The 16,791-nt window shown below is 45.4% G+C and overlaps 1 protein-coding gene across 2 annotated transcripts in view; it reads left to right on the top strand.

Annotated features, from left to right (window-relative positions):
- Window positions 1–16,791, top strand: part of TET3 (tet methylcytosine dioxygenase 3) — a 115,852-nt gene that overhangs the window by 1,629 nt on the left and 97,432 nt on the right. The window lies entirely within an intron of this gene.

Here is a 16,791-nt window from a genome sequence, read left to right as displayed (position 1 = left end):
TGTGGGTTCCTTGCTCTGTGAAACTACAGTGAGGGATAGCGTAGGGCAGTGGCTGAAGAGCGAGAGGTTTCTTAGGAGTAACCTGAGAGACAGCCCACTTTTCAGTGTAAGCTTTTAATGTTTAAAAAGAAGTGGCTGCTGCCCTCTTCTGCAAGTGACTGTGTTCAAAGAATGGAAGGGGGGGTGAACAAAACTGAATGGACCAGAATTTGATTCCTGGGTGGGATGCATTTGGACCAAGGCACTTGTTGAGGTGGTGGTCTGCAAAAGGGTGAGCAAACTAGAATTGTGGTTGACTATAGAACATAGTTGGAAGAGCCACAGCTGTGTGCCATTTTGAGGGTTCATCGTGGGGTGCACTCCTCTTACTGTGTTCTGCCTTGTCAGTCTCCCTAAAAACATGTGTCTTGAAATGGTTGCTTGTACTGTATAGTTGGGCCAAAACGCTCTTGGGAAAGCCTCTAAGTCTTAGAATGATAGAATGGTAGGGTTGGAAGAGACCACAAGGGTCATATAGCCTAGCTCCCTGCAATGTAGGAATCTTTTGGCTGATGTGGGAGTTGAACTCACGACACTGAGCGTAAGAGTCTCATGCTCTACCAACGGAGCTATGCTTGCTTTCTTACTGCCCAAGTGAGTGGTGGGAGCTTCTAGAGAGCAGCTGCCTGCACTTCAGTCTGGATACTGTAGCTCATAGCTGGGTACTGTGGTACCTCGGGTTACATACGCTTCAGGTTACAGACTCCGCTAACCCAGAAATAGTACCTCGGGTTAAGAACTTTGCTACAGGATGAGAACAGAAATTGCGCAACGACGGCGCGGCAGTAGTGGGAGGCCCCATTAGCTAAAGTGGTACCTCAGGTTAAGAACAGTTTCAGGTTAAGAATGGACCTCCAGAATGAATTAAGTTCTTCACCCGAGGTAGCACTGTACCTTGAAAGCATCTGCTGCCCTTCCTGCAAGTGAATGTTTAATAAGGGATCCTGTCCGTATAAAGGTAGTTGTTACATCATGGTTAGCAATTAGACACATGATGTTCAGCCAGATGGGAGGTGTGTCATGAATTGCTAGTACCATGACATAATAGCAACTCATGTGGGTGGAAGACTTTAAGCTGCTTCCTCTTATCAGAGTATGGGAAACTGTAGAAGCAGCAAAAGCAAACTACGCTGCTGCACAACGCCACTTCTAAATGAAGGCAATGCACTTTCAAAGTTGATTTTACTGGATAGTATGGTAGCACATGCTGGAGTTCATTGCTCTGTGGCTGCTTTGCATGTGATTCAGTGTTGAGATGCGGCCATGGGAAGTTGTAATTTGCACAAGACTCTTTTCTGTTCACTTTTTTCCATGTGAAGGAGCCCGCGGTTCCAGTGTTAGAAATTAGTCAGGTGCAATTTTGTGACCACATAGAGCTTTCTGGATGCCAGGTTGCAGACTGACATCTCCATCTGGCAGGTCCTTCCAGCTTCCTTAAGCCAGTAAGCAGAATAACTTATTTATTGCATTTATATCTCACCTTTTTCTCCAAGGAGTACGTAGTTTACTCCCCTCCTCAGTTAATCCCTACAACAACCCATTGAGGTAGGTTTGGACCAAGGCACTTGTTGAGGTGGTGGTGACTGGCCCAGGGTCACCCAGTGAGTTTCATGGCTGAGTGGGGATTTGAACCCTGATCTCCCAGGTCCTAGCCTGGCACTCTAACCACTACTCCACACTGACTTCCTGGAGTACCTCTTCTATGGGGCAGCTATATGAATTAAGTAAATAAATAAATATGGGGAAAGCAAAATGTAACTCAGAGAAGGATCTGAAATATTTTCCTTGAAGCTTGAATTTGTTTTATTCTGGATTATTTTATTTTATATTATATTTCAATGTGTTGTAAATGGCTTTGAGATTTTTGCTTTAAAATATAAAGCAGGATATAAATGAAATGAAGAATAAGAAGAAACTTCATTGGTGAAAAAATGGCACCTAGATATTCTGTTGCGGCGACCGTAACCTAGGTTTAAGGTGTCATTTGGTGATTAGTTTATACTTCTGAGTTTCTAATATTGCTCCTTGCCCAACAGAGCAGGTTGTTAGTGATTGTTAATTTCTCTTCATGGAAGGTTAAGAGGTAACACCTCGTCCACCTTCAGCATCTGGCTCTTCTTGTAATTATTATTATTATTATTACATTTGTTACATTTGTTATCTCAGGTGTCAAGGTAAAGAGATGTGTCTTCAGCACTCACCAAAAGTCATATAATGAAGGTAACAGAGGCATCTCTGTGCAGAATGAATTCCACAGCAGAGGCTGCCATAGAAAATACGACCCCCCAAACTTTGAAGGAGGTAGAACTACTATGTGGGCCTCCTCTGCTGTGCTCAACACCCTAGAGCAGGGGTGTCAAACTCAAATTCATCGGGGGCCGCATCAGCAGTTTGGTCACCCTCAAAGGGCCGGTTGTATCTGTAGGACTTACAGTACAGGAGAGAAGGGTTCAGGCAGCCGTTGGATCTGTCACATCACAGGATGGCATGCGCTCAATATAAAAACAAGTGGAGGTTTCCTGAATGCATGTAAAGTGGAGGTTTCCTGTGTAGAACGGCCGGCGCCGCTAGAGGGCAGACGTTCTCTGGCTTGTGGGCTGCCGCGCATGCACTGAAGAGGCGGCTTTCTTGTGTCAAAAAAAACCAAAACGAGAATAAAAGGTGAAGGCTGGCGGCCAGCGGCGGCTACACGGGCCACATGACGAGGTCTGGCAGGCCGGATTCGGCCTACGGGCCTTGTGTTTGACACCTGTGTCCTAGAGAATCTGCAGGGAAGGAGGCAGCTTTCCAGCTATTTGGAGCCAAAGTCTTTAGACTTGAGCATAAGCACTTTGAATGGGTCCTGAAATCAACTGGCAGCCAATGCAGCTGTTTTAGAACGAGGCTATGGGAGGCAACCCCAGCCACTTAACTGACCACTTCATTTTCAACCAGTTGAAGTTTCCAAGCCATCTTCGAGGGCAACCTCCCATAAAGCACATTGCAATAATCTAGTCTGGAAGTCATCAAAGCATGGAGTACCATGGCCAAGACATCTCAGTCCCAAAGGGGCTGTAGCTGACGAAACAGCTGCCACTGCAAATACACATTTGTAGGCTCCAGTGACAGTGTTGGAACAGGAGTACCCCCAAGCTATGAACCTGTTCCTTCTGGGGGAGTACAACCCCATCCAGAACAGGCCATCTTCCCATCTCCTGGATTTGAGAACTTGGAGCACATAACATCTGTGTCTCTTCAGGATTCAGCCTGAAAGTTTTTGCCCACATCCAGCCCATTGTTGCCTCCAAACACCTGTCTAGCATCTCAGGCACCTCTCCTGACTCAGATGGAATAGAGTTGGGTGTCATTTACATATCTGTGATACCAGACTCCATATCTCCTGATGACAGCTCCCAGAGGTTTAATATGGATGTTAATGATAGGCAAGATAGAACCCTGTGGGACACCACAGGACAACTCCCATTGATCGCATTGGACAGTGCCCCCATCACTATTTTCTGAAGTATAGTGCCCCCAACCCCCTTCTCCTTGGGCTGCTCCATTATACTGTGCTCAGTGGTATCAAAAGCTGGGGAGAAGGCATGAAGAACGAGCCAGGTCCCACTGCACTCAGATTGAAATGTATCCCATTATTCAGCCTCCTCCAAGTGTGCTGGAATCTGGACAGCCACCATCCTCTTGAGTTGTTGTTGTTTAGTCGTGTCCGCCTCTTCGTGACCCCATGGACCAGAGCACGCCAGGCACTCCTGTCTTCCACTGCCTCCCGCAGTTTGGTCAGACTCACGCTTGTAGCCTCGAGAACACTGTCCCACCATCTTGTCCTCTGTCGTCCCCTTCTTCTTGTGCCCTCCATCTTTCCCAACATCAGGGTCTTCTCCAGGGAGTCTTCTCTTCTCATGAGGTGGCCAAAGTATTGGAGCTTCAGCTTCACAATCTGTCCTTCCAGTGAGCACTCAGGGCTCCAGTGAATTCCAGTGAGCACTCAGGGCTGGTTTCCTTAAGAGTACTCAGGGCTGATTTCCTCTTGAGTACCTTGCCCCAAAAGGGGAATATTTGCCACTGTGTGATAGTGGCTTAACCCTTCCTGGTCCAGGCACATTCCTATAGACTTCTGTTTTCGCATGCGGACAAGAATCTAGGCAAGTGAATCCTCAGTTCTTTTAGGCAAGAGTAGATGTGTTCGAGACACAACAAGGCGTGGTGGAGAGAGAGAATGAGAGAGAGTGAATGAATGGAGCCCCTTAACTTGTTCATTTGCATATTCTAAAAGACAACTCCTTTGATCTTTTAAGAGAGGGAGAGAAAGAAAGTTTTGTGGTTGCCATGCACAGAAGAATGGTGCATGTTGAAGGATGGTTGTGTCTGCATGAGGCTGCACTGTTTGGGGCTGCTGTTAAAGACTGTTCTTTAGTTGGCTCAAAGTATGGGTCCAGAATGCTATTGGGAACCTAACAAATGGATATATAGTGGTACCTTGGTTCTTGAACTTAATATGTTCCAGAAGTCCGTTCAACTCCAGAAACCGTTTGAAAAACAAGGCGCAGCTTCTGATTGGCTGCAGGAGCTTCCTGCACTCAAGTGGAAACTACTTTGGATGTTCAGCTTCCGAAAAACGTTCAAAAACCAGAACACTTACTTCCGGGTTTTCAGTGTTCGGGAGCCAATTTGTTCAACAACTAAGCCATTCGAGAACCGAGGTACCACTGTAATGCCAATCTTATTTTATCAACTACATTAATTCTGGGCTCATTTTTAAAGTGCTGATGGTTTTAATGGCCTGGGGTCAAGTCAATTTTAAGCGCCTCCCTTGCCTAAGCCGTGAGATTGGCATTGGGAGTCCTGCACCAGCTATGAGGTGCAGGACTTTTTTTCTTTTTCTTTTTTTTAAAAAAAATATTTATTAATAATTTCAAAATTACAGAAAAGAAAGAAAAAAATTAAATACAACACTACAATACATAGGAAAAAAACAAGAAAAAAACAAGACATAAAAACCAATGCAACATACAGCAAAAAGAAAAAAAAGAAAGAAAAAAGACACAAATCCCATATTACATATCTTTAACTTCCATTTGCTTGTTTCATTGACCTCCTCACACCTCCCTTTTTGTATTCTAGTTTAATTGATTATTTCAGCAAATTCTTTCCATCTTTCTCAATTTTTACTAAATAATTTATCTTAACAATTTAACCTATTAATTAACACAACAAATCCTTTCCATCGTTTCCCCATATTCTGTTATTCAAATTACCTTAAGTTATTTAACCTTATCTTACCAAAAAAATACTTTAGAGCTTAACGCTTAATACTCGATTATACATAACTCTTGATATCTTTTCTACTAGAGTCATATAGTTTCATTCCAACATTTCCCCTAATGTTCATTAATTTTAGGCTAATTCCCTAGGGGGAAAAAAAATTCTTTATAAATTTTCTTCCAATCTTCATCCAACATCTCTTCTTCCTGGTCTCAGGTCGTGTCAGTCCTTACTGTCCATTCCATCTAGTCCATCAACCTGGTAATCTAATGTCCGAGGCCCTTAAGTCTCTTCCATGTCCCTTCTGCAGATCTTCTTCTTCTTGTTTATACTTGCACTTTTCCTTGTCTTTTGTTGGTCTCTTTCTTAGTTTCTTTCCTTTCTCGTTGGGGAGTAGGTCTCTGGGGGATTCCAACCCAAAATTATCTTCGTCTCCCTTCATCCAACCAGCCCATTCCCCAGAGTCCCACTCCCCACAGTCATCAATATAGTCCAAAAAATATTTAAAAACATATTTCGAGGTCTCTCTAAAGTTAAGAACCTCCTCAGCTCCAGACTCCCCCTGTCCGACTCCAACTTCAATCTTCAAAGACAGCGGCTTATGCTCCTGTAGGGCCTCGGGTCTCTCCATTTGTATTATTTGAGGTGCAACCGCAACCTCCTCCATTATCTTCTGCACTTGCCCAATCAGTACAGGTTCCTGAGTTGGTCCCTGAATAGTTTCTGTATCAATATTCCCTGTTTGTCCACAGTTATTAACCACAACAGTCATCAAATCCATTTTCTCATTCATCAAATCCATCTTCTCATGCATCTGTTCCAGCAAGGCACTTGTCTTGCATAAAGCAAGCACCAAAACTTCCTCCCAGCTCATATTTAGTCAAGGTCGAAAAGGACTGGTCCCACGATCTTAATCTGACAGCTGTAGAGTCCTCAAGTAGACTGCAGCAACAATTTAGCAAGCTCCCTCTAGAGGAGACAATTTCTATTTGTATCAATTTTTTTAAGGCAAGTCCAACAAAGGAAAATTACTTTCATTTTTCAGATATTTTGTTTCTTTAGAATGCAGAAGGCAACATTGGAATCATTTTATTTCTCTTCTTTAGCTATCTGTCAAACTATTCCATTCACAGTCAGTGAATCTCTCCAAGAATTTCTGTCTCTGACACCCCGTTCCCAGGTTAGAGACGGTGGAAACTTATCTTTCTTCACTCCCTCTCCTGCAGGCGTTAAACAAAGTCCCCCCCCCCTTTTCTCCTGCTTCCAAGGGGGTTCAGTAATTATAAATGAAGGAAATTTAAACTTTTTTAACGACTTTCCAGGCTTTAGCTTACAAGGTTTTTGCTTCAGTCTATGTACAAAAAGCGGAAGGCGGACTTCCTGTTTTGAACCTTCCCACTTCGGTGCCAAATTAAGATATTTCTTGATCCAATTTTCCGTTTCTACTCACGGGTACTTATTTTAAATCCAATTGTCCACAGGAAAAAGTCAGCGCTCTCCGGCAATGGCTGTGCGGCTTCACTCCGTGAAAGTAGCAATCAGTTCGCAGCACCGCGCCGCTCACCCCACTTCACTCCGGAGCCCCAAAATGGGGTTCCCAGGGCTCCTGGTGCCCTGCCCAACCCCATGTTCCCAGGCTTCCTCCGCCTGGGATTTCTAGTGGGTCCCCACCTTCGCCGCGGCGGGAAGACCCAGTTTCCACGGAGCCAGTTTCTCCGGTTGGAGGAACTCCGCCATTCACCGATGGCGCTAACCCGGAAGTCCTCGGAGGTGCAGGACCTTTTATGAGTGTCAATGCCAAAACTTAGTAGGGGTCCCGCTGGAGAGTTCAGTTGGGCCCCCTCTTTTCCTCCTTTTAGGTGGACTTGAAAGCCTGCCTCCCCTTCTGTTGTTAGTTGCAATTGTATTCTGTTTGTAATACAGTGGTACCTTGGTTTACAAACTTAATCTGTTCTGGAAGTCTGTGCTTAAATCAAAATAGTTCTTAAATCGAGGCACGCTTTCCCTACTGAGGCCTCCTGCCGCCGGTGCTCTTCCACCATTCGGATTCCGTTCTTAGACCAAGGTAAAGTTCTCAAACCAAGACACTATTTCCGGTTTTGTGGAGTTTGTAAACCAAATCATTCTTAAACTGGACTGTTCTTAAACCGAGGTACCACTGTAGTAGGATTGCTTGTTATATATTTTTAAACATTATCTTGTTTTAATTACGTATGAGATTGCCACTGTTTACTTTGATGCACACCACTTTGGCTGCAAATATATGTGAAAAAGTGAGGTTTAAATTGATGTAATCTGCAGTCAAGGGACTTGGCTGATTGGTTTGGGTCATCCTGCAACCATGTGCCAGGGTGACTCCTTCCTTACTGTGGTTGTGTGCTTTCATTCTACAAAGTAGAAAGTTCCATCTAGTTGTCATGATGCCAGAAACTGTCAACTGGTGGTTGGCGCTGCCCATTTTGGAGATGAGCACGAGGGAGATGGTTTTGTTTGTGTAGGGCAGGGCAGGGCTTGGCAGATAACATTAAGATACATAAGGATTTACTGACAGATCTCTGGGTGAGTTGCAGCAGATAGGCCAAGATTTCTGACTTTTCTGACGTCCAGTTATTTAATAATGCCAACAACAAAATGACTCCGAACTCCAAAATTATATTGTTGTGATGAAGAAAGCTGGGGAATAATCTGTCATCTGGCTGGCCGCTCTGAAAACAAGATGCTAGAGAGATGGGCTGCTGGCTCTTACTAAGTTCTGAATCAGGACTGAATTTGTATTTAGTTCTGCTTCTCAGAGCAAATCGCTAGGTTCAAAATTCTTTTCATTCCAAATGTATGTCTCTTGCATTTGGATCTTGAGGTTCTAGTAAAAAATGAAGTACATCCCATAAATCTGAAAGTTACTCCCCCCTGGGTTGGCAGAGAGTTGGTGGGCGTGTCTGCAGTTGCTGGTGCACTGGCAGGCATATACCAATTGTCTGGTCAGTAAAACCACAGCAGGGATTTGGGCCTAATGTTTCTGAAGCAGTGAGAGTTTTGTTTAAGTGTGTGTGTGTGTGTGCAGGTTGTGGTTAAGGGTTCCTTGCCCACGCACTGGCCTTGCAGCCAAGAATTGCCTCCCTTGTAGCCTTCTGAGGTTGGAGGAGTATCTGCCATACTTACCACGTGCGTATGTTCTGTGGGGGTTTCCCCCTTATTCCCTGACCTATGAAAACTGAGACAGCGCTGTTGTTGTTCTGCTAGAAGTAGGAGGCATGTGGAGAGAGAATTTCTGTGAAAGGGAGACTTGAAACTAAATTTAAAACCCCTTGTCACACTTCTGCATTATGTAGTTCTGCTTCTCAGAGAAAGGAAACTCCTCTGTTGGTGCTTTTTTGTCTTGTAAGCCACTGGTGCTGGCCTTCCTGTCAGTTAGTGACTAATTTTCCAATTTTTGCATGTTGCATTTGTGCAGCCAGAGCAAAGAAGCACAGGCAGGAACTTCTGGCTCACAACGTTTACCTACTTGGGAGGAGAGAGGGAGGAAGGAGCTGCAACGCCTAGGGCCACCTTTACATGTTATGCCACGTGCTGCCCACCTAAGGACACTAGAAGAACCTAGCTGATGGATCAGTCCATAAGGACCCATCTAGTTCAACACCCTGTTTCCACAGCGGCCGGCCAGAAGCCTTTTTAGCACAGCAGACACTGTGCCAGTCCTGTAATCTGAAGGTCCTGAGTTCAAGCCTCAGAGAAGGCAACTCGCAGCTCTCCCATTTGGACAGCCAGTGTGGTGTAATGGTTAGAGTTGACCATGACCTGGAAGACCAGGGGTCAGATCCCCATTTGGCCATGAAGCTCACTGGGTGACCTTGGGCCAGTCACCACCTTTCAGTCTAACCTACCTCACAGGATTGTTGTGGGTACAAGATGGGGGGGACGGGACACACCATGTAAATCATCTTGAGCTTCTTGGAGGAAAAGGTGGTATAGGCATACATACATATGCCAGCCAGCCATCCACCAAGCCCATTATGTGAAACCTGCAAGCAAGACCTGGATGCAACTCCAGTGCCCTGTCCACCTGTGTTTCCCAGTCCCTGGTAATTAGAAGCATGCTGCCTCTGACACTGGAGAAAGAACATGCTCATTGCTAGTCGCCATTGATGGTCTTGCCCTCCATGCATATGTCTGGTCCTCTTTTAAAGCCATCCACGTTGGTGGCCATCACCCACATTGGTACTTTAGTTGACGTTTGACTTGCATGTGCCCACAAGTCAAGTCCCTCAAAAGAGAATGCCACTCTAGTGTTCGCCACAGCACCTGTGCAGATCTTTGGGAGGCTTTGTCCCAGTGCTTGTAATCCAGGGAAGAAGCAGCAGCCCAACACTGTAGTAGCACAACCGAGCCTGTGGGAGCCCTTACCCACATTTGTGTGCTCCATCCATGGAAGGTTCAGAGGATGGCAACAGAAGAGCAAGCCTTTATGGTGGTAGCCCCATTTGTGAAATGCTCTCTCCAGGGAGGGAATGACGCCTGTTGCCATCTCCATATAGTTTTAGGTGCCAGGCAAATACTTTTCTTTTCCCTTGGACTTTTGTCCCTTAATCTGAGGGACATTGTGGCTGCTTTTGGTGAGGTGGGACATGTAGTCTTGTATTTTTCATAGATTTATAGAATTGGAGATGGAAGGGACACAAAGGTTTATCTAGTCACATAGAGGAGGGAGAAAGGTTGTTTTCTGCTGCTCCAGAGAAGCGGACACAGAGCAATGGATCCAAACTACAAGAAAGAAGATTCCACCTAAACATTAGGAAGAACTTCCTGACAGTAAGAGCCATTCGACAGTGGAATTTGCTGCCAAGGAGTGTGGTGGAGTCTCCTACTTTGGAGGTCTTTAAGCAGAGGCTTGACAACCATATGTCAGGAGTGCTGGAAGAGACCACAAGGAGTGCCCTTGTGGTCTCTTCCAACTCTATGATTCTATGATTCTATGATTCTAGTCCAGCCTCCTGCAGTGGCGGAACCTCCGCAGTTTGGCTGCGTTTCCCCATCATTTTTATACTGGTGGTGTCTATAGGTTTTTATTGTTTTAAATTGCTTTTATAGTAAGTTGCTTTGAGTTACCTCTGTAAGAAAAGTGACAAGCAAATACAATTCCTCCTCCTCCTCCTCCTCCTCCAGATTTGCCATGCCTGGTCTTCCTGCTAATGCTGCCATTCTTCCATAGAATCACAGAACTGTAGAGTTGGAAGGGATCCCATTGATCATTTAGTCTAGCCTCCTGCAAGGCAAGAATCACAGTTAAAGAATCCAAATAAAAAAGTTCCTTCCAGTAGCACCTTAAAGACCAACTAAGTTAGTTCTAAGTTAGGCTCATCTCAGCTAACTGCCAATCCCCCATTCCCACCACCCTTCTGAGTAATACCCCTCCCCACCTTCTCACTATAAAGAAGGATCTGGCAACTTCTGTTTCAGTGTATCTGAAGAAGTGTGCATGCACACGAAAGCTCATACCAAGAACTAACTTAGTTGGTCTTTAAGGTGCTACTGGAAGGAATTTTTTTATTTTGACTATGGCAGACTAACACAGCTACCTATCTGTTAAAGAATCTCTGACAGTTTGCAATCCAACATCTGTTTGGAAACCTCCAGTCACCTTCCAAGGGGATTCCATTCCACTGCTAAACAGCTCTTATCACCAGAAACCCCTTCCTAAAGTTTGGTCGGGAACTCCTCTCTTGTCCTTTGAATTCTTTGGTTTGGATTGTGCCCTCTGGAGCAACAGAAACTGTGCTTTGAGCATGTTCCCCCCCCCCCCAAATGCTGCTTCCTGAAGCATGTGCTTTCCCTATGTCAAAGTTGGGGACACACTTTTACACCAGAGAAGGGTTGTGGTTTTTTTTTTTTGGGGGGGGGGGGTTTAGAAACGACCCACCATCCCAGCACCTCTCAGCATGACTCAGAATTGCTCTGATGTCCAGGAGTGCACATTTCCCCACCGTACCGCTTGCCCTTCAACACGGTGGCTACCGACTGTAGGTGGGGGTTGGGGGGGGGGAGCCAGCGTGGTTGGGTTTAACAGGGTATGTGAAATGATGCACATGATTTCACAGCACTGCCAACACATCATCCCATACTTACTAAGCACACCGGCTCACTCTTCAGAAATATGCTACATTGTCAATTACCAAATCCACCCACACAGCAGATCTGTGAGCAGGTCAACACTTGCCTTTAAAAGCTCGCTTGTGACGACAACAAGCACAAGAAGCTTCTGTGTCTGTTTCCCCCCTTTTCTCTCTCCCCCTCCTTCCTTTCCCCTTTCCCTTTGCCTTCTCTTTTCCTTCCCAGCCAGAGGCAGCCAAAGGCATTTGGCTCCTGAGGCACAAAATCTATGTGACATCATCCCTGCCACCCCTCCCCAAAAAAGTTAAAATAATGAACTCCATTATTTGGTGGGGAGGGACCCTCAGCTCAGTGGCAGAAAACATGCTGTGAGCGCAGAATATTCCGGTTCATGCCTTGGTATCTCTGGGTCAGGCTGCGAAAGATTGAAGCCAGAGACTGTGGAGAGCAGAGGCTGCTGCTGATCAGTGTGGGTGAAGGGTGGAAATGCCCCCACCCTGCTAAGGGCCACATTCTGTTGGGGGCAATGTGTGTGTGGGGGGGTCCAGTGGGGGGACGACGCTTTCAGGATCATCAGCTTTCAGTGTTGTTATGTTTTGAAGTTCTCACCCTGGGCCAGCAGGGGGATACTGTAGATAGTTTCACTCAGGTCCGCATATGCAAATAAGGAATTCAAAGTGACGTTCAGTGATTGGATAGTTACAGAAAGTTGTTACTGTTGCTTTGTAGTTGAACTCTATATAAGCAGGTTGGCTGAACCCTTCAGTTCAGTCCTGTTCTGGCCTGTGAATAAACAAGAGCTGTTTGAAGAATCGCTGTGTCGTCTGATATGTTCACCCACAACTTAACAAGTGTTACACACACACACACACACACACACACACACACACACAGCGTGCTTCCATCCATCCATTCACCTTCCTTCTCTCTCTCTCTCTCTCTCTCTCTCTCTCTCCCCCCCCCCTCTCTCCTTCCCCTGCTGGAGTGGCAATTAGGGTTTTGTTTTCAGTTTTAAATTTAAAAAGCTCCCATTGGTGTCTGTGGAAGCCCTCCCCCCCCCGTCCCCAAACCTGATTGCCACACTTGGGAGTTAGGTGGGTTTTTTTATCGTGTTGGCAGTGTGTGGCAGGGTGGGGAGCAGAGGGTTAACATTGTAGATCGAGTGGAGCTGGAAGCATCTGTGGGCTAACTCATGACAAGACAGCTGCCTACATTTTGAGCACAATTGCTGACAACTGGCTCTTCCCCTGCCACCCCCAGAGGCAGGCCGCCGCAGCTTGCCTTAATTTTGCGCTCAGTCCTGTCCCCAGATTTGCCTTATGCTCTGTCTCTGGCTCCCCCTGCCCTGCCCCAAATCAGCCAGCGATAGTGTTTGGAGCCAGACAAAGTTTAGTCTGCCCCAAGTCTCACTCCAGTGGCTCGCAGGCAGAGGGAGCTAGAGACCTTCTCTGAGACTTGGCTGTGCCACAGTTTTGTGGGCCTCACACAAGCGTCCAGGATGTGATTGTTCAGTGGGTTTTGTGCCGGCGACTTGGGGGCTGGCAGGCAGGGATTCAGACCTGGTTCACCACCAATTGTATGATGACTTGAGTCTTGATAGTTGCAAAAGGCTCACCAAGTCATGAACTGAGGTCCTCCCAAGTCCTCCATCACTTCTGTTATGGAGACACAACCTCTTTTAAAGCTTGGGGACAGAGAGGTGTTCATTAAAGATTTAAGCCAGTTGGAAAGCTGTTTTAAATAGCATCCTTTTCCTTTCAAAAAAAAAAAAACCTCTGGAATTTGTTGCTGTGTGTTGAAACTTGGGTAAGCTGGCAGGTGCCCAGTTTTCTTAGATGGAAGCCATGATAGTTGATAAGTCCTTTTTGAAATGGATTTCAGTGTGTGGTGTAGGTATGTCATAAGACCTTTATTCCATGGGAGGTCCAGACGGTGACCAAACACGAGAAAGGGCCTTTTCTGCCGTGGCTCCCCACTTGTGGAATGCTGCCCCAAGGGAGGCTTGCCTGGCGCCTTCATTGCATATCTTTGGGCACCAGGCAAAAATGCCTCTCTTTAACCAGGCCTTTGGCTGATTAACATTCTATACCATTTTAAATGTGTTTGCGGGGGGGGGGGGGTTATTGGCTTGTTTTTGTTCTTCTTGTTCTTATTATGTATTTTGTGGTCTTGTTTTGTATTTTTATGTTGTGAATTCCCTATCATCTTTGGGTGAAGGGCAGTATATAAATTTGATGAAAAGTGAATAATAAAAGATATGGTTGTTGTTGTTGTTGTTGTTGTTGTTGTTACAGCAATTATACACTGAGCTGTGCTCCTTCCTGTGGAGCAGGAGGAAGAAGGATGCAGAATGAAACCTCTATTTCTATTTGGCACTGTTCAGACATAGTGGCCAAGCCATAGCTTATTGTGTTGTGAACAGACTTCAGACTTACCTCCTCCAATCTCTTTCCAAACCTTGCCACCACTCCCCCATCCAGTTTAAATAAGCTGAGGGTCTTGGTGAACCACTGAATTTTCTTCTTCTTCCTGTTGTAGCAATTGCAACACACTGTGCTAGTTGCAGTATGACTGTTAATTGTATTTTTAATTGCCTCTTTTTATTTTTTACATATTGTGTTACAACTTGAATTCCAGGGAACCTTTTCCAAGTGTCTCATGTTCACCCTGGCCTTTTCTAGTCTATCCTGTTCACCTTGTGGGCAGACTGGGCTGCTGAGTACTCACTGATGCTCTGCAGAGCACCTCCATAAAGCTCATGGACCACTGCCGATCTGCAGGTTTGGGAGCCCCTGGTGTAAACCATAGTTTGTAATATCCAGATTGGGGAAAGCACGGGTTGCTTAAAACAGGAAGGGAATTGTAGTTCATGGTGTTGGGAGAGGGAGTGTTTTAATGACAGCCAAACCATGTTGTTTGAACCAGGCCTTAACTTTTCTCTTTAACCTTTGTGAAAGTTTTTTTTTCTGGTGGAAGTAAGGTATTGTTGGACAGTTTCTGTAAATCAAAATTTTTGTTGGGACTGCTTGCGCTGAACTGTATATGTTTCAGAATTCACATGTGACTTGGAAAGCTGTCACAGATTCATTTTTATGGGTGCCATCAATATTTTAATAATATATTGCAGGGAAGAACTATTTAAATAAGAGCCACCAGAGAAGGATTGGAACAACTGTTACAGCACTTTTGGTTTTTGAATACACACTCCAAATCTAGCTGTCTGTTTCTGTCATTAATAGGTATTTGGCTTAACCCTTGGCCTTACATGTATATAGTGTTAAAATCAAGGGGGCTTACTCCCAAGTGCCTGGTTTTTTTTATTATTTAAAGAAAATAATGATGTGTTTAGCACGCTCCAATCGTAGGCCTTCACCTCCACCTCGCTTATGACTTTCTTCCTGATTCTCTTGCCAGCCAACTTTTAAATTGCTGTTTTCCCTTCCTTGAGACAGGGATCAAAGCTAATGGAAGCTCAATCATCTTTGGTCCAGTACCAAAGGAAATGTTTAAGAGGTGTTGATAGTGTCTATTCCTCCAATCTAGCTGCTTTGTCTGAGGTGAACCATGAAGTTAAATGGTTTAACACAGCAGCTTTATAATACCTTTCAAAGCCTGGGAATACAATACCCTCATTCTCAGCTCACAAAAGGCCAGGAGCCAATTCTTGCCATCTGATCCTTATTAAATATCAATATTGCCATCTGACTCACCTTTCTGAAAATGCTTTATGTTTAAAAAGTAACAATGCACCCATGGGTCCCTGGGCATCAAGCCCCTTGTACTCCTGTTTGAAGGATAAGCTGGAACCCCCAAAAGCATTCCTTCTAGAATAATAGAATCATAGAACTGTAGAGTGGGAAGGGACCATGAGGGTCATCTAGTCTAACCCCCTGCAATTTGGGCACCACAGTTCAAGAAGGACACTGACAAACTGGAACGTGTCCAGAGGAGGGCAACCAAAATGGTCAAAGGCCTGGAAACGATGCCTTATGAGGAACGGCTAAGGGAGCTGGGCATGTTTAGCCTGGAGAAGAGGAGGTTAAGGGGTGATATGATAGCCATGTTCAAATATATAAAAGGATGTCACATAGAGGAGGGAGAAAGGTTGTTTTCTGCTGCTCCAGAGAAGCGGACACGGAGCAATGGATCCAAACTACAAGAAAGAAGATTCCACCTAAACATGAGGAAGAACTTCCTGACAGTAAGAGCTGTTCGACAGTGGAATTTGCTGCCAAGGAGTGTGGTGGAGTCTCCTGCTTTGGAGGTCTTTAAGCAGAGGCTTGACAACCATATGTCAGGAGTGCTCTGATGGTGTTTCCTGCTTGGCAGGGGGTTGGACTCGATGGCCCTTGTGGCCTCTTCCAACTCTATGATTCTATGATTCTATGAATGCAGAAATATTTTTGCCCAATGTGAGGCTTGAACCCATGACTCTGAGATTAAGAGTACAGTCATACCTCAGGTTGAATGTGCTTCAGGTTGAGCGCTTTCGGGTTGCGCTCTGCGGCAACCCGGAAGTAACGGAGCACGTTACTTCCAGGTTTCGCCACTCGCGCATGTGCAGACACTCAAAATGACGTCACACGCATGCGCGGAATCTGCAAAACGTGACCTGCACACGCGCAGACACGCCGTCGCATCTTACATTCTGTTCAGGATGCGAACAGGGCTCCGGAACGGATCTCGTTCGCATCCCGAGGTACCACTGTACCATTCTCTACTGACTGAGATGTCCGATTCCCGTCAGGCTGCCCATTCCCTTCATGTCCTCCTTGTGAACTTCCCATGATGAATCTGGCTGGCCAGTGTTGGAAACAGAATGCTAGATTATTTATTTAGTCAGTTAAAAGCATTTTTATCCTGCTCTTCAGCAAATAATAAAATACAAATGTGACCTTAGTGTGGCTTTATAAATAGACAACAGCAGTTTACTACAAAGCCCAGCTTTCAGTTGCCTTTTGTGCTGCTCATTCAAGGGCTTGAGCATCCTTGTCAAAGTTCTGCTGTTTTCACCTGTACTTTGCTCTTCAAACAGTGCACAGAAAACGCTCACTTTCAAAAAGCAGTTCTCTGCAACTGCCCAGGAGTAGCAGTATTATCCCTACAGATCCTTGCGAGGCTTTCTGTTACTTCCACATCTCTCTCTGAAGCCAAGTGATTTCTGCAGAGATTCACCACCCACCTCTCCCCTTCTTGCTGCATCACTGACGTCCCTGGCTGTTTTGAGAGTGATGCTGTAGTTGGGAAAGTGCGAGCTGTGTTACCATGCCGACAGTGATGATGTTTTCAAATTGTCTAAAATTGCTTTTTATCTGGCAAACTCATATTAGTGTGGTGGCTGGGTGGTTTCATGCCAGTCAGTTTACAGGGTTTACGTGTGTGTTTGCC

Source organism: Podarcis liolepis, assembly GCF_965112155.1.
Source record: "Podarcis liolepis genome assembly, chromosome: 7".
Classification (NCBI taxonomy): domain Eukaryota; kingdom Metazoa; phylum Chordata; class Lepidosauria; order Squamata; family Lacertidae; genus Podarcis; species Podarcis liolepis.
This window is presented reverse-complemented; position numbering and strand designations above follow the sequence as displayed.